The 25943-nt window shown below is 40.2% G+C and overlaps 1 protein-coding gene across 3 annotated transcripts in view; it reads left to right on the forward strand.

The window, feature by feature from the left end:
* The first annotated feature begins 9948 nt into the window (after positions 1-9948).
* The window catches only part of LOC134223539 (phospholipid-transporting ATPase ID), a 154163-nt gene continuing 138168 nt past the window's right edge, over positions 9949-25943 (forward strand). For 2 of the 3 annotated variants that reach the window (XM_062702708.1, XM_062702710.1), the window contains exon 1: positions 9949-10588. The gene's annotated coding sequence lies outside the window, so the exon portion shown is untranslated. The remainder of the gene's footprint in view (positions 10589-25943) is intronic. The other variant, XM_062702711.1, reaches the window with a different exon arrangement.

A 25943-nucleotide genomic window follows, 5' to 3' on the forward strand; every position in this document is an offset into this window, starting at 1 on the left:
CCAGTTCTGCAGCATACAATGCGAGCATTGAGTATATCAATATAGCAGCCCGGTTCAAGAACAGTCAGTTTAACTGAACCGTACAGAACGAATTGATTTATCGCCTCTGGACTCCAAGGCGTTCGATTTTAATTTGGAAATGCTTGCTTCGGCTTGAAACGGGACGACCTCATTAAAGATTCTATCGAGTGTTTGAAATGATTGTATAAGCATTAACATTCTTTTATCGAATCTTATTCATTTATCATAAATGTGGGAAAATGAATATGTTTGTTACACCACAATGATTCTCATCGATTATGAATGAACAATTTAAATTTTCAATGAGAACGCTCGTTGGTATGCCTATACATTGAATATTGCAGATGAACCAAAATAAGATGAGGAATATAAGAAATAAATGTTGTCACATTGTCAGCTACAGGCAAATTCTGATCCAACGAACATTATTCAACTCCGTGGTACTGAGGTACTGGTACTCGCTAAGTCAGGGGACTTTCATTTACTATCTCTTCAATAGTTCCTTCCTCTCCCTAGTTACGGCGAAGATGGGCGCGGCCAGAAGTAGTAATTCTCATGCTTTTGTTATGTTTGCCTAAAATTTGAATCAGGGATCCCTCCCAGTCTTTATTTCTGATAGCATTATGGAATGCATGAATTCACAGTCCTTTTTGATCGAAACTAATTTAAAGGACACTAAAAATAGCATCACACTTCGGGAATCTTGTCCATTGATTTTGTTCGCATGTGCTCCCAAAAAAACGGGACTCATGCAATTTCGTCGCGAAAAGTAAAAAAAAATCCTGATCAATTTCTAGTCTGGTTCGGACTCTCGGAGATTTCCACCGGATTGTATTTTAAATCGGGCCAAATTGCTAATTTTTCATAACGGAACCCCATAAGTTCCGTCCACACACACGGAAGCGAAATTTGCAGACAAGCTGCTAATGTGTACACTGGCACGGCAAATTCTGGGTAAAGCGTACCATTGGTACTTCGCGTACCTGAAGGAATAAAATAGACCCCATCTCGCGGTCCTTAGCCTCTTACCCAGCAACTCCTATCCCTACCTCCCCGCGGTGCTGGCCGGGATACGAGCAACCTTAGGGAAGATCGGGTAACCAACCCCGGTGGGAACTATGGTCGTATGCTGACAGGGAAGAGGGGATTTGCTCCTCTCCGGAGATGCAAATCATACTGAGCGTCTGTTCTCCATGTCAGGATCGGCTCACAACAGCGTCTGTTCTCCATGGTAGGGGCGGCTGATCATCGTTCGAGAGCCAGCGAGGGACTCTAAGTAAAACTGTGCATCATGGTCCACCGGAAATAAGGAGGAATGGTCCTCCGGAAATTTAGGGGGTTTGGCGTCAGACCCTGCAAGCCAGCCTTTAAAAAAAAACGCAACGAACAATCAACAAGAGAGTACGGACCGGAACCATCGGCGAAGACCACTGCGACGAAATGGGACTAGCGATTGGAAACTCGGTTCGTGGAACTGCAAATCTCTCAACTTCATCATTCACACGCATACTCGCCGATGTGCTCAAGGACCGTGGATTCGGCATCGTAGCGCTGCAGGAGGTTTGTTGGAAGGGATCAATGCTGCGAACGTTTAGAGGTAATCATACCATCTACCAGAGCTGCGGCAACACACACGAGCTAGTGATGGGCGATATACAAAGGCGCGTGATCGGGTGGTGGCCGATCAATGAAAGAATGTGCAGGTTGAGGATCAAAGGCCGGTTCTTCAACTTCAGCATAATCAACGTCCATAGCCCACACTCCGGAAGCACTGATGATGATAAGGACGCATTCTACGCGCAGCTGGAACGTGAGTACGACAGCTGCCCAAGCCACGACGTCAAAATCATCATAGGAGATTTTAACGCTCAGGTTGGCCAAGAGGAGGAGTTTAGACCGACTATTGGAAAGTTCAGCGCTCACCGGCTGACGAACGAAAACGGCCTACGACTAATTGATTTCGCCGCCTCCAAGAATATGGCCATTCGTAGCACCTACTTCCAACACAGCCTCTCGTATCGGTATACCTGGAGATCACCACTGCAGACAGAATCACAAATCGACCACGTTCTGATTGATGGACGGCACTTCTCCGACATTATCGACGTCAGGACATATCTAACATCGACTCTGACCACTATCTGGTGATGGTTAAACTGCGCCCAAAACTATCCGTCATCAACAATGTTCGGTACCGACGACCGCCGCGGTACGACCTAGAGCGACTGAAGCAACCTGATGTCGCCACTGCATACGCGCAGCATCTCGAGGCAGCGTTGCCGGAAGAGGGTGAGCTCGATGGGGCCCCTCTTGAGGACTGCTGGAGTACAGTTAAAGCAGTCATTAACGACGCAGCGGAAAACAACGTCGGGTATATGGGTCGAAGTCGACGGAACGATTGGTTCGACGAAGAGTGCAGACAGATTCTGGAGGAGAAGGACGCAGCGCGGGCGGTCACGCTGCAGCAAGGTACCCGGCAGAACGTGGAACGTTATAGACGGAAGCGGAGACAGCAGACCCGCCTTTTTCAGGAGAAGAACGCCGCCTGGAAGAAGCGGAGTGCAAGGAGATGGAACAGCTGTGCCGTTCTCAAGATACACACAAGTTCTATCAGAAGCTCAACGCATCCCGCAAAGGCTTCGTGCCGCGAGCCGAAATGTGCAGGGATAAGGATGGGAGCATCTTGACGGACGAACGTGTGGTGATCGAAAGGTGGAAGCAGCACTACGAGGAACATCTGAATGGCGCTGAGAGTTCAGGCAGTGAAAGCCAAGGCAGCGGAGGAGATGACTACGTCAGTTCAGCGGACGATGGAAGCCAACCAGCCCCCACCTTGAGGGAAGTTAAGGATGCCATTCAACAGCTAAAGACCAATAAAGCAGCTGGTAAGGATGGTATCGGAGCTGAGCTCATCAAGATGGGCCCGGAAAAGCTGGCCACTTGCCTGCACAAACTGATAGTCAGAATCTGGGAAACCGAACAGCTACCGGAGGAGTGGAAGGAAGGGGTTATATGCCCCATCTACAAGAAAGGCGACAAACTGGAGTGTGAGAACTTTCGAGCGATCACCATCCTTAATGCCGCCTACAAAGTGATATCCCAGATCATCTTCCGTCGTCTGTCACCATTAGTGAACGAGTTCGTAGGAAGTTATCAAGCCGGCTTCGTTGACGCCCGCTCGACAACGGACCAGATCTTTACTGTACGGCAAATCCTTCAAAAATGCCGTGAATACCAGGTCCCAACGCACCATCTGTTCGTTGATTTCAAGGCGGCATACGACAGTATAGACCGCGTAGAGCTATGGAAAATTATGGACGAGAACAGCTTCCCTGGGAAGCTTACCAGACTGATCAAAGCAACGGTGGATGGTGTGCAAAACTGTGTGAAGATTTCGGGCGAACACTCCAGTTCGTTCGAATCGCGCCGGGGACTAAGACAAGGTGATGGACTTTCGTGCCTGTTGTTCAACATTGTGCTAGAAGGTGTCATGCGGAGAGCCGGGTGTAACAGCCGGGGTACGATTTTCAACAGATCCAATCAATTTATTTGCTTCGCGGATGACATGGACATTGTCGGCCGAACATTTGCAAAGGTGGCAGAACTGTACACCCGCCTGAAACGTGAAGCAACAAAAGTTGGACTGGTGGTGAATGCGTCAAAGACAAAGTACATGCTTGTGGGCGGAACCGAGCGCGACAGGGCCCGCCTGGGAAGCAGTGTTACGATAGACGGGGATACCTTCGAGGTGGTCTAAGAATTCGTCTACCTCGGATCCTTGCTAACGGCTGACAACAACGTTAGTCGTGAAATACGAAGGCGCATCATCTGTGGAAGTCGGGCCTACTACGGGCTCCAGAAGAAACTGCGGTCGAAAAAGATTCGCCACCGCACCAAATGTGTCATGTACAAGACGTTAATAAGACCGGTTGTTCTCTACGGACATGAAACATGGACAATGCTCGAGGAGGACTTGCAACAACTCAGAGTATTCGAGAGACGGGCGGTTAGGACCATCTTTGGCGGTGTGCAAGAAGACGGTGTGTGGCGGCGAAGAATTAACCACGAGCTCGCCCAACTCTACGGCGAGCCCAGTATCCAGAAGGTAGCTAAAGCCGGAAGGGTACGATGGGCAGGACATGTTGCAAGAATGCCGGACAGTAACCCTGCAAAGATGGTGTTCGCTTCCGATCCGGCAGGTACGAGACGGCGTGAAGCGCAGCGAGCGAGATGGGAAGACCAGGTGCAGAACGACTTGGCGAGCGTGGGGCGTATCCGAGGATGGAGAGATGCGGCCTCGAACCGTGCATTGTGGCGTCAAATTGTTGATTCAGTGTTATCTGTTTAGATGTTAACTAAATAAATGAATGTGTACACTAGCCTTAAAGTACGTGAGGACCTTAAGGACACTTCTCACGGATTCCAAACTCAAAATCACTCGCGTTTTCACGGACACACCACTCAATACGGAAGCAACGCACAACTGTCATTTTTATCATTTCTGCTTTGCTGTGTTTGCTGCGATTTTGTTGGTTGATTTATAAACTATTGTTTTCATGCAGTCCTTTTTTACAGTGAATAATTTCGAAATACAGTCGACTCTCTACATCTCGATGTTCTATATCTCGATATCTCTCCCTATGTCGATGGTTTCCTTGGTTTCTTCGATCTGCATACATTTGGGCATTCTACACAGAGATGCCAGATTTGAAGACATGTCTTCAATTTGAAGACATATGAATCTCTGTGAAGACATTTATTTCGTGAAGACAGTTAGAGTTAGAAATTTTTTTTTTCGAAGTTTGTTAACAAAATGGCGTTTTTGGTAAAGTTGTCAGAAATAACGTACAGAAAAACTTTGTCAAAGACACTACGGATCTATCTATTGAATCGAACAAAATATGACTCAATTCTAGATAATAGGGGGCCGTTCAAAAATTACGTCCCAGGTTTAAGGGGGGCGGGGGGAGGGGGATCAGAGTTTTGTGACAGTTTGTGACAGGGGAGGGAGGGGGTTCGTCTTATGTGACGTCCATCCACAAGAAAAAATACTGAAAGCATTTTAGGAACAACTTGCATTTTAAAAACATATTCAAACTGTTAGTAAGGGACATAACTCATTATGTTATAAAAATAGTGTACGAAAAAGAAAAACCAAAATAATTGCAAAAATAAAAATGACACATGTACGTACAGGGGGAGGTGGGAGTCAATGATTTGTGACAGTTTGTGACAGGATGGGGGGAGTGGTTTGAAAATGCCGAAAAACGATGGACGTAAATTTTTAACGATCCCTAGGTCATTTAACCCTATAAAGACTGGTATACAATGAATAACTTTGCATGTTCGAATTTTTGAGGTTAACAATGTTCTAGAAACTTATTCAGCACATAAAAATACAGCATTCAGTTACTTAATCATAACAATATTTTCAATTGTTAGAAGGAAATTCGAGAATTACGAACAAAATTACCTATTTTTTCAAACTAAAATATCTCGCAAGGTTTCAAAGAGTGGCAGTCAAATCAATGCACATTCAAAAGATAAGCTTCAAAGCTTTCTATTACAAGTGGTTTTATTTGTATCTCGTTGTATCCTCATCAGATATTTGTTATTGAAAAATAACAATTTTTCTACATGTTCTTTGGTATATAACTGCAACGCATTTCAGACCTCATACGCACTTTGCTTTGGGTTGTGCGCTGGTTAAAAAAATTCACGATGGCAGAATATGTTTGAATTTTCTTTTTGGTATTTTGATCATTACATCGGAATGCAATGACCGATCAAATTTACGGCAAAAATTGATTTAATTCATCTATGACTTGATTTAATCTATTCAACCGTTGAGCTTGAACCTGAATTTTATCTTAATTCCTTCTGAATACATTTGATCTTTCCGGCATTTCCATGTGACTTCTTCTAAATATCCGTCGGGAAACTCTTTGAAATTTCAGTAAAATTTTGAAAGAATTTTCTGTGAAAATTTCAAAGAATTCTTCGTGTGAAATAAGGAGAATTTCCGATGAAAATCATAAGGAATTTCTTGTCTAAGCTCAAGAGAATTGAAATTGGAAGTTCAGTACAAAATTTATATCTAACAATTTCCGTAAAAAAATATAAAGGTAATTCTCCAAAATTTAAATTGAAAATTCTTCTTAATTTCCACAAGTTCTTCAGAACTCCCACAATAAGTTCCTTTTAATTTCCACAAGAAAATTGTCTCAATTAATTTAAATAGATTTTTTTTACGAATGTCGACAAGAAATTGAAATTGTTCTGGTGTTAAATGGATATTTCTCATTATTTCCATGGTAAATTCCTACGTGAAAATCTTTCTAAAAGAAATTCAGAGAAATTCCACAAAAAAATCGGTGGAATTTTAATTAAAGACTAAGTAGCAAAATCAAAGGAAACTTGTTACACACTTTCGTTAAATTCCTTTGGTAATTCTTCTAGAAATATCTTTGGACATTCTTCCAGTATTTTCTCTGTGAATTTCTCTAAGAATTTATTTAAACATACGTTCTGGTATTCTTTCCGAAATTCATCCAAGAAGTTGTCTGGAAGTTTCATGGATTTTTTTCGAATAATCCTCCATGAATTCATTTGGAAGATCCTCTAAAAAGTTTCTCCAGAACTTCTTCGGTAGTTCCTTCACGAATTCCTCCAATAGTTTCCTCCAAAGGTTCCCCCGGGATTTCTGCGGAAGCTCCTCCAGGGATCCCTCCGGAAGTTCCTCCTCCGGAAGATCCTTCAAGGTTACCGAATTACTCTCCAAGAATGCCACCGGAAGTATGCTTCTATTTCCTCCAGGATTTCTTTCGGAATTTTCTGCAGCAATACCTAAAGAAGCTTCTCCAACTACCTCCAAGAATTTCTTCAGAAGTTTCGTCGGGAATTCCACGGGAAATTGCTTCAATAATTCCTTAGGAATATCCTTCAGAAACTCATCAGGAAAATCCTTCAGGTATTCCTCCAGAAAATCCCTCCGGAATTCAACTTGAAGACGGGAATTCCTTCGTAAGTTTTTCCAAGTATTCCTCCGGAAGAAAGTTTCTTCAGAACTTTTTCCAGAGTAAATCCTTTGGATGTTCCAACAGCAATTCCTCGGGAAATTTCTTCAGGAGTCTTCCAGAAATAATAAGAAGCTCCATCCAGAAGAAAGTCGGGAATTTATCGGGAATTTATCCGGAAGTTGATCTAGATATTTAACCGGACGTTCCTTTAGAAAAATCTCTGGATGTTTCTTCAAGTATTTCACAGTAAATTTTGCATCCCAACAGGGTATTCTTTAAAAAGTAATTTGGAAGAGTTCCACGTGGAAGTTTGAAAGTTTGAAAATCCGACTCAGTACAAAATCCAGGGGAAACTCGTTTTAAAAAAATGAAGAATGTTAAAAAAAATAAACATTATTCAACACGAGATTCAACATCAGTAATACAAGGAGATTATTGAATTTACACACCTATTGGATTTTGAAATATCTCGCTGATAATCATAATCTTAATATTGAAGACATTTGAAGACATTTTTAAACGACTGTGAAGACATTAAGAAATATCATCTGGCATCTCTGATTCTACATCTCGATAACCTCCCTTTCTCGATGTGTTCTGATCATATTTTGTTCAGGGTTCATTCTCCTTATGTCGATATGTTCAAATTTTTGGATTACTTAGACGATCTTTGGACAATAACAAACGCATCAACAATAAGAAATAACATTTGTTTTGTTGTCGTTTTTCATAGCAACGAGCTTTTTTGGATCTAGTACCCATTTCAATTTTCCTTCCATTCCTCGATTTCTCTCGATGGTCCATTCCAAGATGAATACACCACTAGGTGTTCCAATCTGCCAAATTCTCGATTCAGCCATCTTGGATTTTAGTATGGGAGAGCCAGCCGGTTTGTTTATGTTTTGCACCGAAAATGAATTTTTCACCCCCGGCTTTTTCTCGTCCATAAATTGGGCAGATTGAAACACCTAGCTGTGTATTCATCTTGGTCCCTTCAATATCGAGATGTGGAGAGTCGACTGTATTCAGAATTATTCAGAAAGACTCTCACACTTTTTAATGGATTTCGTCCAATTTCTTTGTTGAGAGATGAGCCAGCCAAGGGTTGCAAATTTCTCTAATAAAGACACACAAAATACTTTATATGTAGGTATTTGATTTAAGATTCGTGGCTAAAATATTGAATTTGTTTGAATAATATTTTGGAGCTCTGGATTTTGGAAGAATCAATGAAAAAACGGGACAAATTGAGAATATTTTTAGATTACAACGCAATAAGGTCTAAAAAACGGGTCTGTCCCGTTAAATACGGTACGTATGGTCAGCCTACTTTAGGGAGATAGATTCAGTTATTTCCATCAATTCACATTTATTTGCATTCATTTGAATGCATTGCAGCAATTTTCGAAAAAAAAAACATTTTCGGTTTAGAAAAAAAATCCAAGGAGGAAAAACAGAGAAAAAAATGTTTTTATTAATAACTCCGGAATGCAATGACCGATTGGGCCAATTTTTAATAGCGAAAAATTAGGCAGGATTCCGCAAGCAAATAAGATAAGCCTTTGTACCAAAAAGTCTCACTTTTTTTAACACACACGTACATACACACATACAGACATCACCTCAATTCGTCGAGCTGAGTCGATTGGTATACAACACTATGGGTCTCCGATCCTTCTATCAAAAGTTCGATTTTGGAGTGATCATATAGCCTTTACGTATACTTGCTATAATACGAGAAAGGCAAAAAGCGAGTGTTTGAGACATGTGAGACATGCTCGATATAAGAATCAAAAACGATATATGTATTTTAGCTGTCGACCTTACCCACATATTTGAAACGTTTGGTAAATTGTCTATGATTTTTTCACCCAAATTACTGTTACATTACCTCATACGAGTAAGATTAAAACGTCTATCGTACTTTCCTGGAGCTTACTGAAATTATTTTCTCACTCATTCATAGACTTGAATAAAAATTACTTGAGTTTACTTGAGCAGATAAACTATCGCATATTGCTAATCAAATTACGTACTCCTATAGTAATCCTACTACAACTTTTATTTACTCTCTCTTCTTTAGATTCACTACATTAGTCATTCTTTTCTTTGCAATTTGTGCAAAAAATAATCATGACAACATCATCACCGACATAAATACGAATATGTCCACTGTTTATTACGAAAGCTCTCACAAAAAAAAAACTATTCCACGAGTTGTCAGGGTCTGTCATCGTGAACATGCAAACACTATTTCGTGAGCTGTTTCTCTCTACCATTCTTGCGATATGTCGCCCGTACGCTAGTAAACCCCAAAACACAAACCTCTTAGGTACGAATGCACTCATGACCGCTGAAGTGTAATTGGTCCATAAACTGCAATTCCAACGATTTAGTCTTTCTGTGTACTATGGTTGTTGTATTAAAAAGTCAATTCCAAACACCATTTTCAATATGTGGCATTATTATACAAATATTGTATATATTGAATACAACATTGTATTGGACATTACAATGTTACAAGCTTCTCCTACTATATCTATATGAGAAGCTTAAATTGTTTGAATCACATTCTATCAATGTTGCATATGCCCAGCAGAATTGTGAAGAAATCTATAAAATCCGCTGGATAGCTTCAGCATATCAATTTTCTCGACTTGCTACGTATCACATCTCTTCCCCAATGCATCAGCGGCTCTCATTAAACTCCACCGCAAGTTTCCGCTAGAACATGACTCAGCCAGGGGGATATCGTCGCATGCTGTTCCATTCATGGATTGTTCGGCCACGAGTAGATATCCGTAGCAGCAGCAGCAGCAGCAACACAGCGCGCTGATGGTTGGCGAAGGCACCGTCGCGTCGACGCTCTCTTTCGACTCAGCTCTTTGAAGCATCGGACACCAGTTAGCTTCTGAGCGTCGTACGACGTGGATTGTCGCGTTCGTCGTTGTCGTTCGCCGCTGTTGGTTCCGTTTTATCGTGCGAGGCAGAAAGAAGTTAAACTTTTCGCGCCGACAACACCTTCGAAGGCGTTGTATGACGGTTAATCATCATGGTTTGTTCGGAAATCGGGCTTCGTTTGCTTTTCCCGCCCCATCGTCACTTACGAAACTAATCATTATTTTGGAACATTCCACGCGTGCATTGGAAGACAATTTTTGCTTACATATTACCTATACGAACTTGCTTGAGTGCACTAATCTAGGTGTAGGATCGTACATTTTTGAGCGCGGAAAGTATATCGATGCGTACTACGAACGCACGAGACTACAAACACCTACAGAAGAAAAGCAAGAAGAAATGATTCAAAACTGTGTTAGTAGGGGTAGGGAATGCTAGATGTAGGTTCAAGATCGTACGCAACTCCCCCTCGCTAGACGAGGCTCGCCTTCTCTCCAACCCCCAATCATAAAAGTGGTTACATGCAGTTGTTGAAGTACGAAGCAATGAAATCATAGTAGAAGGAATAACATTGAAGGAAAAACAACGACTCAGCTGTAAGCGAATTTCAAATGCCTGCCCACCGCATTCATCAACAGCAATACAAGGTTAGTTTGCACTCAACAATCGTAGGTACGCAATTCTGGAACTGTTAGATATGGTGCAATTATTCGTATAATTATGATTGTTATGAGTTGTTGGTTTTGTCGGTTGTGATTAATGGGGCCACACCAGCAGGATGAACGCCGCTGAAGAATGGTTTGTGGGCTGAACCGCAAACGATCGCATGGGTTTTTACGGGTAATGATGATGACAAAATGATGCCGACGATTAAACGTAGGGAGTTTGGTGATTTTATCACGCCGCCGTCGGTGGAAATTATCTGAACTATCGTTCGAATGCCATAACAACTGGTTGGGGACTTACAAACCGTGTAGGAGTGTTGAGCAAACCTAGTCAATGGAATTCGGTAGCGGTAGTTTTATAAAACGTTGCAAACAGCAAGACAAAACAACTGAATACAGAGACGTAACTCAGGGTTGGGAAATGATTCAGGTACTGTATGTGGACCCGCATGCTTTGAAAAAGGTCCAGCTCATAGACATAAAAAAACGACTCCGTTAAAATTCCAATACTACCACCTAAGTAACAGTAAACCTGGAAAAAAAATAAAACTGTTAAATTGCTGGCAACGTCTCAAATTTCTTGATTTTACAAAACAATGTTGAAATACTGATTCCACGGACCAACATAATTTAAGACCGTCGGACAAATTTCTTCTTCTTCATTGGCATTACATCTCCCACTGGGACATTGCCGCCTAGCCTTCATTAAGCACTACCACTGTTATTAAATGCGAGGTTTCTAAGCCAAGCTACTATTTGTGCATTCATATATCATGAGGCCAATGATACTTTTATGCCCAGCGAAGTCGAGACAATTTCCAAACCGAAAATTGCTTAGACCGGCACCGGGAATCGAACCCAGGCACTCTCAGCATGGTCTTGCTTTGTAGCCGTGCATCTTACCGCACGGCTAAGTAGGGCCCAATTTAGTGGAAGCATAATGATTGAGAGGTCACAAGCCGAGATTAAGAATCGTATTAAATATGGTACAAGAGGGCCTTATGTGGACCTCAAATATGGCTCTTTTGGATTAGCATGGTCCAGGATATTGCAGAATAAAATATTTGAAATATGGAAAATTTAAAACAATTCACGACATGTTTAGGACGGAACTCTAAAATATATTGGAAACAACCTCTATACTTCAGTAAAAATCCTCACATGGTAAAAAAAACAGCATGTTTTTCAGTCAGAATCTTTCTCCCGATTGCAGATGCAATTGAGGCTTTAAAGGGGTGTACCAAAGTGCAATAGCTTGCCGATACCCTATAGATGCAATTCAGAGTGTATACTGTTATTGGTTTTGCAATAAAGTGGCGGTTTGTCCTACTTGGTGTGAGATCATTTGACCGAATACCGTTTGGTTTAATTATCCAGGTTTTTACGCTAGCCATAAATCAACTATGGCAGTTCAATTTTGACACTAGCTGTGTACAATGATTATGGCATAATTCTCGTTGCCTAGGAATCCTACAGAATTGTTTATGAAGCGAAAATTTTCACCTTGTTTATTTTGAAGCGTATCGTAGCGAGTCGTCCATAATTTATTATTCATATATTTTAATTATTTTTTATTGTTTTAGGTCTTTAAATTCAAGAGTACTATGTCACTGTCTCTGTTATCATAGAGTCATAAACTCTGCTATCGAGATCAAGAATTTGGGATCTCGTGCTCGGTTGCATCTCATTTGTCCCCACATCTCCAGCTGAGGACGCTGTTTTGATGATGATGATGATGATACTACCATCTATTGTAGCAAGGCACCTGCCGATAGCACTGGCCATATCTGACAAACGATTTGATCATGATTATACTACTGTTTGTATTTCATCAGACTCCTGTATGAAGGGCCAAAAATGGGTGGGGTGGTTCCATAAGCAGAGACACTTATGCGAATCCACGGGATGAATAGAGAATCTCCTTCCAGAAGAACGTTCGTACATACAATGTTATAATCTAGCCCTCGTTTCCCAGATTGACCCAATAGATGGGGAGAAGAGCCCGCCCTTTATCCACGAGATGTTAACAATAGGAAGTTGGCGATTCCACTCTTCCTATCCAAATCGCTTCAATCGGGTGCCCTGATGGTTTTTTTTATGGTATATAATCATATAGTTTCAATATAATTTGGTAAATATATATAATGGCATTCTCTCACCAAGTTTCAATTCCATGTCCTGGACGAGAAAGGACCTTTCTTCAGCGCCAGCCAGTTTTAGATTTATGTCTTCAGAAATAGAAAACCAATAGCTCTTCAAGATATGTGGTGGTTTGGATCGGGGAATATACTTCATTCTTGTTCAAAAAGAGAAAAATAGACTTCTTGATTACTGAAAAGATGAAATAAAAAGACGGATGGCAGTATCATACATAATAACATAACTGTTTTGATTAATAAGAAAATGTATTCTGATTTTTTTGCCTTTCTCGTAAAACGAACTTTTTTTTTCAAAGACATTATTGTTCTTTTTTTATATCGTTGTAATCAGAGGATTTATAAACGTGATAAGTACAAAACAATTAGGGAACGGTTCGTCACTTCATCTCATAGCTCCTATTTCCATCCCATCAAAAACAAAGCAATGGAAAGAAATTTGGTTTGTTTTTTTTTGTGATTTTTTTTCAGCAGTGAGCACGCATGTTGACAAAAAGAAGCGACGAATTTGGTGCCGTATTTCTTTGTTTAGTGATGAGATGGATATATATACAGTGAGATGGAGATCGGAACAGTTCCCCTATATTTTGTACTGTGGTGGGTTATGGTTATTCAACAAAAAATATTCAACAAAAACAAACTCCGCAGTGATCTAATGGGTGATATAGTGGAGTTCATTTAAAAATCTTTCCTGGAGTTTCTACGAAAATTCTTCATGAAGCACCTTCAGAAAACACTTCCTCAAGAAATTGCTCCTGGAGTTATTCCAACCAATACTCTCGGAGTTTTTTTTTTCAGGATCTCTTCCAGGAATTCCTTCTGGAGTTCTTTCAGGAATTCTTTTTAAGGTTTGTTCAAAAAATCATCTTTGTGTCTCTCCAGAAGCTTATCTTAGAGTACATCCTAGTGCTTATCCAGAATTCTTTGAATAACACACGCTTGGGGGAATTCTAAATGAATTCCTATGGGAGTTCAGAGTGAATTCCTGGGAGAATTCAGAATGAATCCTTGAGGGAATTCAGAACAAATTCCTGTGAGAATGAATTATTGACAGTGGCTAACGTGGGATTTCTGGAAATGGGGAACTTTATCGGGAAAAATATATGGTACCAGTTATGCAGGAAGGTATCCGCAACTACGCTTACCAAATACTTTTCGATTAAGGTGTTTAATTTCGATAAAATAAACTTTAGATGCCTTTCGCCATACTGGGTAAGTTTTCAAGGAAGAAGATAATTGGACGGGTTGAAAATAAACAAGATGGTTGGCAATTAACACCAGTCAGTGACCAGATTGTTGGTTGGCTTCCAAATGACCTGTGTGATGGTTCCCGGGTACCTGCTTGACTGAAGAAGCAAGAGAAAAACGAAATCTAGCACATCTCGCTGACAAGTTCTCTGATCAAAATTCAAGGTAATAGAACGCGAACCTGATCTACAAGGGGAAGGACCGGATAGTTTGCATACAACCAGCTAATGAAGAGGGTCAAGTGATATTCCCAGGATATGTAAGATTTTCAAAGTATCCAGAAGTCCAGGTATGTACAATAACTCCGCAGTGATCTATCTAATAGGTGATTTAGAGGGGAAAATTTACTATACAAATATTTTTTGCCGCAATGAAATCAAATATAATTTGGTATCTTTAAATTCTTCTCAAACTAATCAATGCAAAATAGGGTAAGACGGTATAATATGCCCCCCCTAAGGCAATACCTGTGAAAACTTTTTACTTTTCAACATAATTTATGCAAACTTTGTGTTATTTGGTAGTTGAACAAGTCGCAAATGCATTACCTGTGAGTATTCATATTAAAATATTACTGAGAACACGTAATAAAGCTTTTTTGAAAAGTCGTGAAAAACTGGATTTCAAAAAGTGCCTGGGCAATACGCCCCACCGTAATCAAACACGTTTCAAAGCCCTTCATTAGTATTTTATCAATCCCATAATAAAAATGTTACAAATCCTTGTGTGCTTGACATTAAAAAACCAACATAAGTCCATTTAAGCAGGAGTGAATTACATTTCAATATTGTCCATACAATTTTGAAGCAACTGCCGCAGGCACGCTGCGCTTGTGTACAGTTGGTAAGGGCACACCGCACTGCCTGCACTGGGGCGTTTTGGCCAGTGAAACATGTTTTCGAAAATCGTTACATTTTTGAAGATGGAAGCAATTTTATATCATATTAACCACTGAGAAAAGTTATTTTGTTGCCCAACTAAGTGTTCCAGTGCAAGTTTTCCGGACAGTATGCTAGAATTGCTCCAGAATGTTGAGCAAACAAACATGAAAAGTTACATCAAAACTGTAACTTTTTGTATTTTGCTATTATTTTCATTGTGTAATAGAAAAATACTTCCAAATTCACATAGTATGATGGTTTTACAAATATTTATAGGTTCCAACTGATTTTCACCCTTAGTTAGGTATAGTTTTCTAGAAATCAAAGGGGGGCGTTTTGGCCAGGTGGGGCGCATTATACCGTCTTACCCTAGTTATTGATTCACTCAAAAGCTTGTCTCCCTTATTCTTATGGTTGCGGTGGTCCCGTTATTACTTATTACGCTACATAAGAAATATGCCCAATACCACACAAAAAGAACTGATCCGGCTATCCGAGAACTATTATACTATTGTTCATGTTGTAGATTTTCACTGTGTAATATGTGTACACTAATATAATTATGAGTAGTTGCGACTGGGATGCTGAATAAAATAATAGAAGCTTTGAACAGATCTTGTTTTTCTAAGAACTAGAAACGAAGATCGATCCACACTGCATGGATACATGAATGCAAGTAGTAAACATGTTGAAAGGTTACCTAAACGGTGTGAACTTACTACTTGGTCCTTATCGGTATGCATTAGGAAGGTAGATGACAAAACCTTAGCGATAATGCAGTCATGCAATCTGTCCGCTAAACGTTGTTGTTAGTCCCGACGGGCGATGCCATAAACAATGGGCAACAGATTCCAATAGGGGCGTGAGCTTGTCTGGTTGAGTAGAACATCTGGAAAGGCTCTCAATTTTCCATTCCGATCATCCATAAGAGGCCTTTGGTCTTACGAGCTTGAATTTACTTTTTAGCGAGCGTGAAATTTTCGTTTTTTCAAATTTATTTTCACAGTTTAGAGAAAAAATTGACAAGGCAAAAAAATATGCATCCTTACAGATTCACAACATACTTCGATCTCCAGCTGAGGACGCTGTTTTTAGGTACAAAATGGGACGGTTCTAGAAAGACGAGGATTAATAACTACGTTTAATTTTGACAAAGCACTTTGGACCTGTTTAAGATCTTGTCCTATGACATCACCCTCCGAGGATTATACTTGAACTCTCTGTCCTGGTGGTCTGCCCCATTAAAAAAATTGTATCACCAGTAGGAAAACCTTCGGCTGCGGAATTAGGGTTTTTATATCCCATTACGAAGGCCAAAATATGGTTGGATAGACAGCAGACTTAGAAATCCTGGTTAGCGACTTAGAATTAGACTTAGAATTCGATGGCGAGAATCCACTGGACAAATATAATTATATGACAAAATACAGCAATCGCAATGGATGATGACTGCAAAGGAATACTGGGATGAACTCGAGTGCTAATCACTCCGGATCGTTCTCTGTCGCTTTGTTTGGCTGAAGAGTCTTTTACTGGGAAAAAGCTGCTCTGGAACAAAAATAAATGGGGCCTTGCTCGAACTGTTATTATGGTCACAAAGAAACAAATTTTGGTTTTTGCTTAAGTTTCTATATTGTCGTTCGAATTCAGAAATTCGTTATTTATTACTCAAATAGGATATTTGTGATGTTGTTGACTTGTTGATTCACGGCGATCACTTGACATATCCCCAGATTTAAGCTCTGTCGGTGAAATACTCTTGTCCAATTCGGCTACGGTACTTACTCCTGTTCGGTAGAGTACCTACTCCTACAGCGAGATCAACCCACTCATAGCGGAAGGTGCATCCGAAGGAAATGAGATAGGCTTTCCCAAGCAGGAAAATTTCTAAAGAGACGGCACACTCCACAAAAAAAAACTACAAAACCCGCACAAGATATGACGTATTTTTCAGTATTTTTGGCTAGGAAAAAAATGTCCATTTTCCTTGGGTGCATCTCACCTGCAACATTGAATATGGTTTGATTTAATAATGGTACCAAATATATCTATATACACCACATCAACTGAATTTAAAAGCCTACACAAAAGGTAATAGATGTTTCAATAATGTAAATATTAATTTCAGAAGTTTTGACATTTAAAGATGTTTCAATGACTACTAGAACGACGCTATAAAGGTTGTACACAGCATGTGTCAAAATTGAATCCCCATAGTTGATCCGCAGCTATAATAAAAAGCTGGATATATTGGTTGTAAAACGCAACTCTTGAACTGAATGTTATATAGTCCTTTCCTTATCTTTTCTGTCTTCTTTATTGCTATTTTCTACCTCCCTTTAAACTTCTTATTTTTCCCTTTTTCTCCTCCCATATTTTTTCTTTTTTTTTTGCTATTTCTTCCTTTTATCTTCTATCTTCCTCCTTTCTTTTTATTTTTTCTGCTGTTTCTTTTTCTGTTTTTTTTTTTGCTTTCTCGTTTCTTCTGCCTCCTTATTATATCTCCCTTATTCATTCTTCCTGATTCCTTCTTCCTTTTTTCTACCTTTTATAATTCTTCTTTTTCTTCTTTCGTCGTTCTTCTGTCAACAGGCAGTAATGAAGAGCTTCAAATCACTGCGTTTAATTAAACTAAACTACTCGTTTCCTAATAAACACCTTACGGCGCGTGTATGGGGGACCTTTATGACAAAAAAATGAGCATCGCTAATACCTTCGCTACGTGAAAATATAGCTTTTCAGCTTTCATTTCGTGACTATTTTTAAAAAAATCCACGGAGGAGTCCCGAACAACTTTTTTTTTCTTTCTTGAACGGAAATTTTTAGTTGGAAAACCATCGATTATTTATCGCGTCCTCTAATGAGTTTCATGGAATTTTTTTCCAGTCATTATATGAAAGCAAAGGGGAAATCAATTATTACCAAGTAATAGTCCCAATAACATTTTTATTGGAGCTCAAACGCCGATGTGCATAACGAAGCAGAACTCGATAAATTGATATTATCCAACCAGCTTAGAAAGGCTTGGATGGGGATTATGGTCTGCATCGTCATCTAATCCACAAGGCCACATGGAAATCACCTAATCAAGTAACGGAAAACCAAATCGACCACGTTCTAAGCGACGGTAAATTCTTCTCCGACATCATGAAAGTACGCACTTACCGCAGTGCGAATATTGAATCCGACCACTACCTCGTTGCAGTATGTCTGCGCAGTATGTACAACACGCGTCGGAGTCGTCCACTATGGCTAAACATTAGGAGGCTACAAGACGGTAGACTAGCCCAAGACTACGCGCAGCAGCTGGAAGTGGCACTTCCAACCAGTGATGGTAAAATCACTCATAAATCTCAAAAATCTCAATCAACGAACGCTCCCGTGCGAACGAAATCATCTGCGATTTTAAAGGTATGCATCACGCTTGAATTTTTCATGCTAAAACGCATCACTTCACTCATTTGTTAAAAAATCATTTTGTTTAAAAACGCATTTGAAATCAATTTGGGGGCAATTTATTGCTTATACATAAAAGAGTGTCTAATATTTTATGCGACAAACGTCAATTCACTGTTTCTAACGCAGGAGAACAAAAAAAACCTACGATGATTCCAATGGATGAATCAACCATGAGTTTTTAGGTGCCCAACCAATCCATGAGTTTTTAGGTGCTGAGTTGGGTGCGTTTCAACTTTATTTGAATCATCATGAGATTTTGAATTTTTACCAACACTGCTCCCAACGGAAGAGCAGCTAGGCGCAGTATCTCTTGAAGATGGCTGGAGAGATATTCCATCCGCCATTGGAAGCACCGCAACCGCTGCACTAGGCACGATGGCTCCAGATCAGAAAAACGACTGGTATGACGGCAAATGTGAGCAGTTAGTTGAGTAGAATAATTCAGCATGGGCGAGATTTCTGCAAAGCCGCACGAGGGCGATCGAGGTACGATACAAACGGGCGCGGAACAGACAAAACCCGATTTTTCGGAGGAAAATATGCCAGCAGGAAGATCGAGACCGTGAAGAGACGGAGCAACTGTACCACGCTAATAACGCACGAAAGTTCTATGAGAAGTTTAACCGTTCACGTAAGGGCCACGTGCCACAGCCCGATATGTGTAAGGACATAAACGGGAACCTTCTTACAAACAAGCGTGAGATGATCCAAAGGTGGCAGCAGCACTACGAAGAGCACTTGAGTGGAGATTTGGCAGACAACGGTGGCGGTATGAAAATGAACCTAGGAGCACGCGCGCAGGACATGTGACTTCCTGCTTCGAATCTCCAGGAAATCCAGGATGAGATCGGCCGGCTGAAAAAAAACAAAGCACCTGGAGTTGACCAACTACCAAGAAAGCTGTATGAATATGGTGGTGAGGCACTGGCTAGAGCGCTGTTGATGTGAATGGTCGTGTGTCCCATCTACAAAAAGGGCGATAAGCCGGATTGTAGCAACTACCGCGCAATCACATTGCTGAACACCGCCTATAAGCTACTCTCCCAAATTTTATTCCGCCGACTAACATAAATCGCAAGAGATTTGGTAGGCCAGTACCAGGCGGGGTTTATGGGTGAACGCTCTACCCCAGACCAGGTGTTCGCCGTACGTCCGTCATTGCAAAAATGCCTTGAACACAACATGCCCACACATCATCTATTTATCGACTTCAAAGCCGCATATGATACAATCGATCGGAACGAGCTATGGCAGCTAATGCACGAAAACGGATTTCCGGATAAACTGATACGGTTGATCAAGGCGACGATGGATCGGGTGATGTGCGTAGTTCGAGTTTCAGGGGCATTCTCGAGTCCCTTCGAAACGCGCAGAGGGTTACGGCAAGGTGATGGTCTTTCGTGTCTGCTATCCAACATCGCTTTGGAGGGAGTAATACGACGGGCAGGGATTGGCACGAGTGGTACGATTTTCACGAAGTCCCTCCAGTTATTTGGTTTCGCTGACGACATTGATATCATGGCACGTAACTTTGAGAGGATGGAGGAAGCCTACATCAGACTGAAAAGCGAAGCTAAACGGATTGGACTAGTCATCAACACATCGAAGACGAAGTACATGATAGGAAGAGGCTCAAGAGCCACCCAACACGAGTTTCTATCGGTGGTGACGAAATCGAGGTGGTTGAAGAATTCGTGTACTTGGGCTCACTAGTGACCGACACCAGCAGGCAAATTTGGAGACGCATCATGGCAGGAAATCGTACGTACTTTGGACTCCGCAAAACGCTCCGATCGAATAGAGTTTGCCGCCGTACCAAACTGACTATCTACAAAACGCTTATAAGACCGGTGGTTCTCTACGGACACGAGATCTGGACGATGCTCGTGGAGGACCAACGCGCACTGGGAGTTTTCGAAAGGAAAGTGCTGCGTACCATCTATGGTGTGGTGCAGATGGCGGACGATACGTGGAGGAGGCGAATGAATCACGAGTTGCATCAGCTGTTGGGAGAACAGCATCGTTCACACCGCAAAAATTGGAAGACTGCGGTGGGTCGGGCACGTAGCCAGAATGTCGGACAGTAATCCGGTGAAAATGGTTCTCGACAACGATCCGACGGGAACAAGAAGGCGAGATGCACAGCGGGCAAGGTGGATCGACCAGGTGGAGGACGATTTGCGGACCCTCCGCAGACTGCGTGGTTGGCGAAGTGCAGCCATGGACTGAGCCGAATGGAAGAGACTTTTATGTATTGCACATGCCACTCCAGCCTTAGTCTGGTAATAAATTAAAAAAATCGTCATCTAATGCACATATACACCCAATTCTTTCCCAGCACATGCTAACATAAAACTTGATATGTGGATGACAGATGACATGTTTAACTAGCGTTAGCGTCACGAAACTATTCAAAACGATTGATCATGGTAAACAATCATTTCCCAAAGTAATGTAAGGACCATCTTTAGCCGTGCGGTTAGATGTACGACTACATACCATAGGTTCGCAATTCGCAATCTGGTCTCGACAATTTTCGGGTTGGAATTTTCCTCGACTTTCTTAGCCTCCTCATGGTATAACAAACCTGGAAATATATCTAGCTTTAAGTATACAATAAAATCTCTTCTGATTTCAAACGTAAAAAGTGTGATGCGTATAAAAAATCTGAAAAAAAAACATTTGCTTTATTTTGTTCTAGATATAAATGAGAACGAGTGATTCAACCAAACAAGCAAATTCGTTTTACTACAAAAGTTGTGGCTCATTTAAACAGCAGCTCAGTCTTCAACCCATTTGTTAAAACAAACATTGGCACGACACTTTTCTATAATATTGCACGTGTGTTAAAAGAAATGCTTTTTAGAAACCATTATTTTCACATGAAATTCATTACCGACTCAAAACTAAGTCCACTTTTAATTTTATTGTTGCATATTGCTAATTTCAATAACGTTTAATTATTTGGTTAAACAAAAACATCCTCCTATGGAACCTGTGGAGTATTAGGGCTCTCTTCACAGTATTCAGCCCGAAAAAAAAACCTTTTCTTTCATCAAAGGAAATGGTTTGAATAGTGGACGTTCTTCGACAGAGATTATGCCTAACATTGAAGGCTATCCTGTTTTAATAAGTTATGAATACAGTAATAGCAACATGCGAATTATTTGTGTTGTAAACTAAATTTCCAACCAATTATTTTGACGATTAAATCGTCCTATGGAAGACATCTCCTTATTATTACAAGAGCATCTGACATAATAATTACAAGAGCATATGATGAAGCGCTTTGCGCAATCTGCTATTGCAAAATGAGTTGATAAAACTTCTCATTCTTCAGTGTCTATTCTCATTTATTATTGATATTCACTTTTTTTTATATATATTTTTATTAGAGTGATTTTTTCAGTGTTAGAAGTTCATCACTTATTATTGATATTCACTGATAAACCACATTAGTTCAACCAATGGGGAAAAGTTTCCAATCGCTTCTTCATATTACACGTTCACCATTTTCGTATCCAAAGGATTCCCAATTAAAATTTCAAGTTTTATTCCGCTCTAGGAATGGTTTTCAAGATCGAATTACAAGAACTGACAATAAAACCCATTACTACAGGATTACCTTCTGATGACCACTATAAGAGTAAGATATGTCCAAATGGCCCTCTCTAGATTACCACTATAAACCTCTTATGAGAGTATATAAAAATCCATTTCAAGCCGCCCGCAAAAAAGGGAATTTGGCTGCGGCAGCTGTCAAAAATGTTGCTTTGAAAAAAGAGAAACAAAACCTTGCAAACAAATAATAACAAACTAAAGTGTTGATGAAAATCATGATGAGGATGAATACAAAATAATACTTTTTCAAGTTTTTTTTTTTTTTTCAATATACTTTCATGGAAATGAGGTGCGCGCTCGATTTCATGGTGAAAGCTAGTGCAAAAATGAGATTAGGCACTACGCGCCCGCAAAATAATATAGTTTTGGGCAATAAATTTAAAATTATTATAACATCAATAACGTAAATCTTCACTAAATTTATTGATATTACACCCAAATATGTTTGTTTTTTATAGCTTTTCCAAAAACGTGTCATTTGCGTTGAAAACACCGTCTAATAATAAATTCCAGTGATAAATTTCACTGATTTGAAGATGGTTCTCCATTTCCAATATGGCCATCATAGATTTCGATCAGAAAAATGTTGCTCTTATTGAACACCGTTATAAACCCTTTGCAATGTAAATATTCTTATTGGGGTTATTCATTTGACCACATTGTGACCAAAAATTATGGCTTTGATCAAGCTTTGAAAATTGGACTTCTTACGCTCTTCGTTTCAACCATATAGTTGCTAACAAGACCAATCGGCATTTGACGTTTGAAGCTTTTCGAGCAGATTTATTAGAGGTTTATTGATAGCAATAAGATCGCCAATAAATCTGAGCAACTAGCCATGGTGAATGCTGTCATAAATCTGCTATAAGAATTAAATAATTCCAACAAGCATGAAAATTGTTACTTGGGTTGTGTTTGTGTATTCAGTTGGCGATGAATGTTCTCTCAACATCATTTCTACGATTGACTTCATGTCTTTTTGGTTGTATTTTTCTTCTATCTTTCTTCCAACATTTCATTGGAATCTTACTGGACACACTTTCCAGTGATCATCAGTTACGATGGATTAGAATCTGTTGCGAACTATTACCAAAACATTTATTTTTATTTATTATCAGACTAAGGCCGAAGTGGCCTGTGCTGCACATAAAAGTCTTCTCCATTCAGCTCGGTCCATGGCTGCACTTCGCCAACCACGCAGTCTGCACACCAAAACATGTTTTCATGTTAATTTATTGTTCTTTACTTCAGCGAAGCTTTTTGTCTCTTCGGAATTATCTCGATGTGTTGAACTTAATTGTTTCCTGAGTAAGATCTGATTATTTTTGGCCCTGCTGTAATTGAATTAAGATCTTTCGATTCTTCGAATACATGCGTATTAATGCACTTTGCTGTGATTGACACAGCTAACCAGAATCAATCAAAGATACCATGATAGGCAGCTTCTATTTGGTCGGAGACGAGCCAGCCTCGGGCTTAATAAACACAAAAAAAAACCTTTTATTGGTTTTTGTGATAACTTGTTAGTTTGCTTCTTCAGCACTCTAATTTTCTGTAACGTTATGCAGTGTTTGCTCGTTCAAAAAAGACATTTCTGACATATCTGCATGTTATTCAAATCATGGTCAAGTCTTTTAAAACCTGTTTGATTACTTTAGTGTTGACACTGACAGTGTCTCAATCGAACTGCAGCTTAGGCAAAAGTTCTGAATTACCTTCGGGTGTCCCAATGTTCTCATAAGAGATTTTTGCAGATTAAATCTGGCTGAGATTCCGGCATTTTGCATGAAGTCCCAGCTATTGCCATGTCCTACCCCATCCTTTCCATCGTTCCTTTCCGACAGGTGATGAGAAAGGCAATGAAAGGGCGAAGCACAAATCTTCCAATTGAAGGAGAACGCGGCGCACCCACGTTGATTGCCAGCGACCATTTACTTCGTTTTGCTGGTATTAATCGTGAGTCCAATCCTCGCTGTCTTCCCCTTAAAAGGCGCAAAAGCCTCTTCAACGGCACGGCGATCCATCCCGATAATATCCCAAGGGCATATGCGATCTTGTGATAATGGTACCGCTTCTTTTCACACCAGCTTGTTGAAAAGTTGAAAAGCAGGCCAAGTTCCAGTTGGAATTTAGAGCCATAAAAGAGGAAGAAGACACCTCCTCCGCACCCTCCCCTTTTATTATTGTCTCTTGCAAACCATCGGAAAAAGGTGGTAAAATAAATACGTTAACCGTTTCGGGACGGATGGGTCCTGTATGCCCAGCGTTTTAGATTGACTGTACGAAATCACAGAAGAGAGCCAGGCCTCCACTTTCATCAGGAAACATGTTGGTGTGATGTCGCCTACACAGGAATCTCTAAGAATCTGAAATGTTTGGATCATTTACCACATTGTTTGATAAATCTAAACACTCACTCAAGTTTAGTCATCTTAATCGTTAAGACAGTGATCATTTTCAGGAATACGAGATGCTCAAGGCTCTCCAAAACGGTATCTACCAGGTCAACAAAGGCGTATGCATTGTCCTCATCATATATCCAATCCGGTCCAACAGGCATATGTGCATAATGTAAACCCAATTTTCTTGAATACGAGGTGCTCCAAAATGTTATTGAGTTAAAAGAAGGTGTTTGTGTCGAGCAATGTTTAGTCGAATGTGGCTGCGGACTTTTTTGTTGAGGGGTAAAACCAATGCCTTCACGGATATGGATGATTACATCAAACGATACGACTTCCAGGATATATAATCCAACCGCGAAGGCCTGCAATGGTACTAGTCGATGGGCGATGATTGAAGCCATATAAGCTAAATGGACCAACTAGGATATCATATCTAACAACATTCATAAGTTGAATCAATGGATAGTTCAAACGATCTGACTTCCAGGACGTTTTGAAGAACCAAGAACGTTCTGTAATACAGTCGAACCTCGAGATGTGGAAAAAAGGAAGAGAGCACTATCAGAGTAACCGAAAAAAATATTTTAGTATGTCATCAATTGTTTCCACGAGACGATATCGAGTCCTAGAATATCGACTCATGTAGCTTGTAAGAGAATTGAGTGAAATCCTACCAGCCCGATGAAACTGCTGGAATGCTTAGTGAGGCACGGATATATTATTCGGGACTTGGTTGATCGGGCAGATTGCATGTTCGGGGCTTTAGGATGTTTTGGATAACCAAAGAGGCCTGTAATAGCTTGTAAAAGTAATGAATACCATTCTAACGGCTCGACGGACCTGCTGAGGTGTTCAGCGATGCACAGATACATCGTTTAGAACTTGGTTGAACAGCTAGATGACATGCACTGAACTCCAGAACATTTTGAAAAACCTTAAAACTAGCTTGTGAAAGTAATGCGTGAAATCGTCTTGACTCAATTGACCTGATCTGATGGGATGTCCAACGATGTCACAGATCGGCCGACAAACACCTTCCGTGTGGCCGTTTCCATGAAATTGAGTTCTGAGCATAGTGACCAAAGTTACTCTTTCCGAATATATAAATATGGATATCAAACTTCACGATTTTTAAAGGCCATTACAATGCAAATATATCAAGTGTATGGAAAATGATCTAAAATGCACCTATGGGTAAAAAGACAATAAGGAAATTGTGTAATTCTTCACAATTTCCAAGAAAAAACCTTCTAACCAAAAAGAGATTTTTTGTTAATATCTAACAAAATTCATTTGAAAATTAAGGAAACTTTACTTCTGAGTTTCGGAAGAATTTCTCATGGATTCAAAAGGATTTTCTATGGATGAATAGAAGAACAGCGATTGCAGATTTTTCGAATTTATAACTCGGTACTGAATAGGTACTGCTAAACTGTAATGGGAACATTTGCTCCGAAATGTAGCGTGAACCTGTGTGAACGATTTCGATGGGCTGTGTGAATTTAGACCATTTTCCCCTACAACAAAAATATTTACATTGTTATGGTCTTTAAAAACAATGAAGTTTGAT

Source organism: Armigeres subalbatus, chromosome 3, assembly GCF_024139115.2.
Source record: "Armigeres subalbatus isolate Guangzhou_Male chromosome 3, GZ_Asu_2, whole genome shotgun sequence".
Taxonomy (NCBI): Eukaryota; Metazoa; Arthropoda; class Insecta; order Diptera; family Culicidae; genus Armigeres; species Armigeres subalbatus.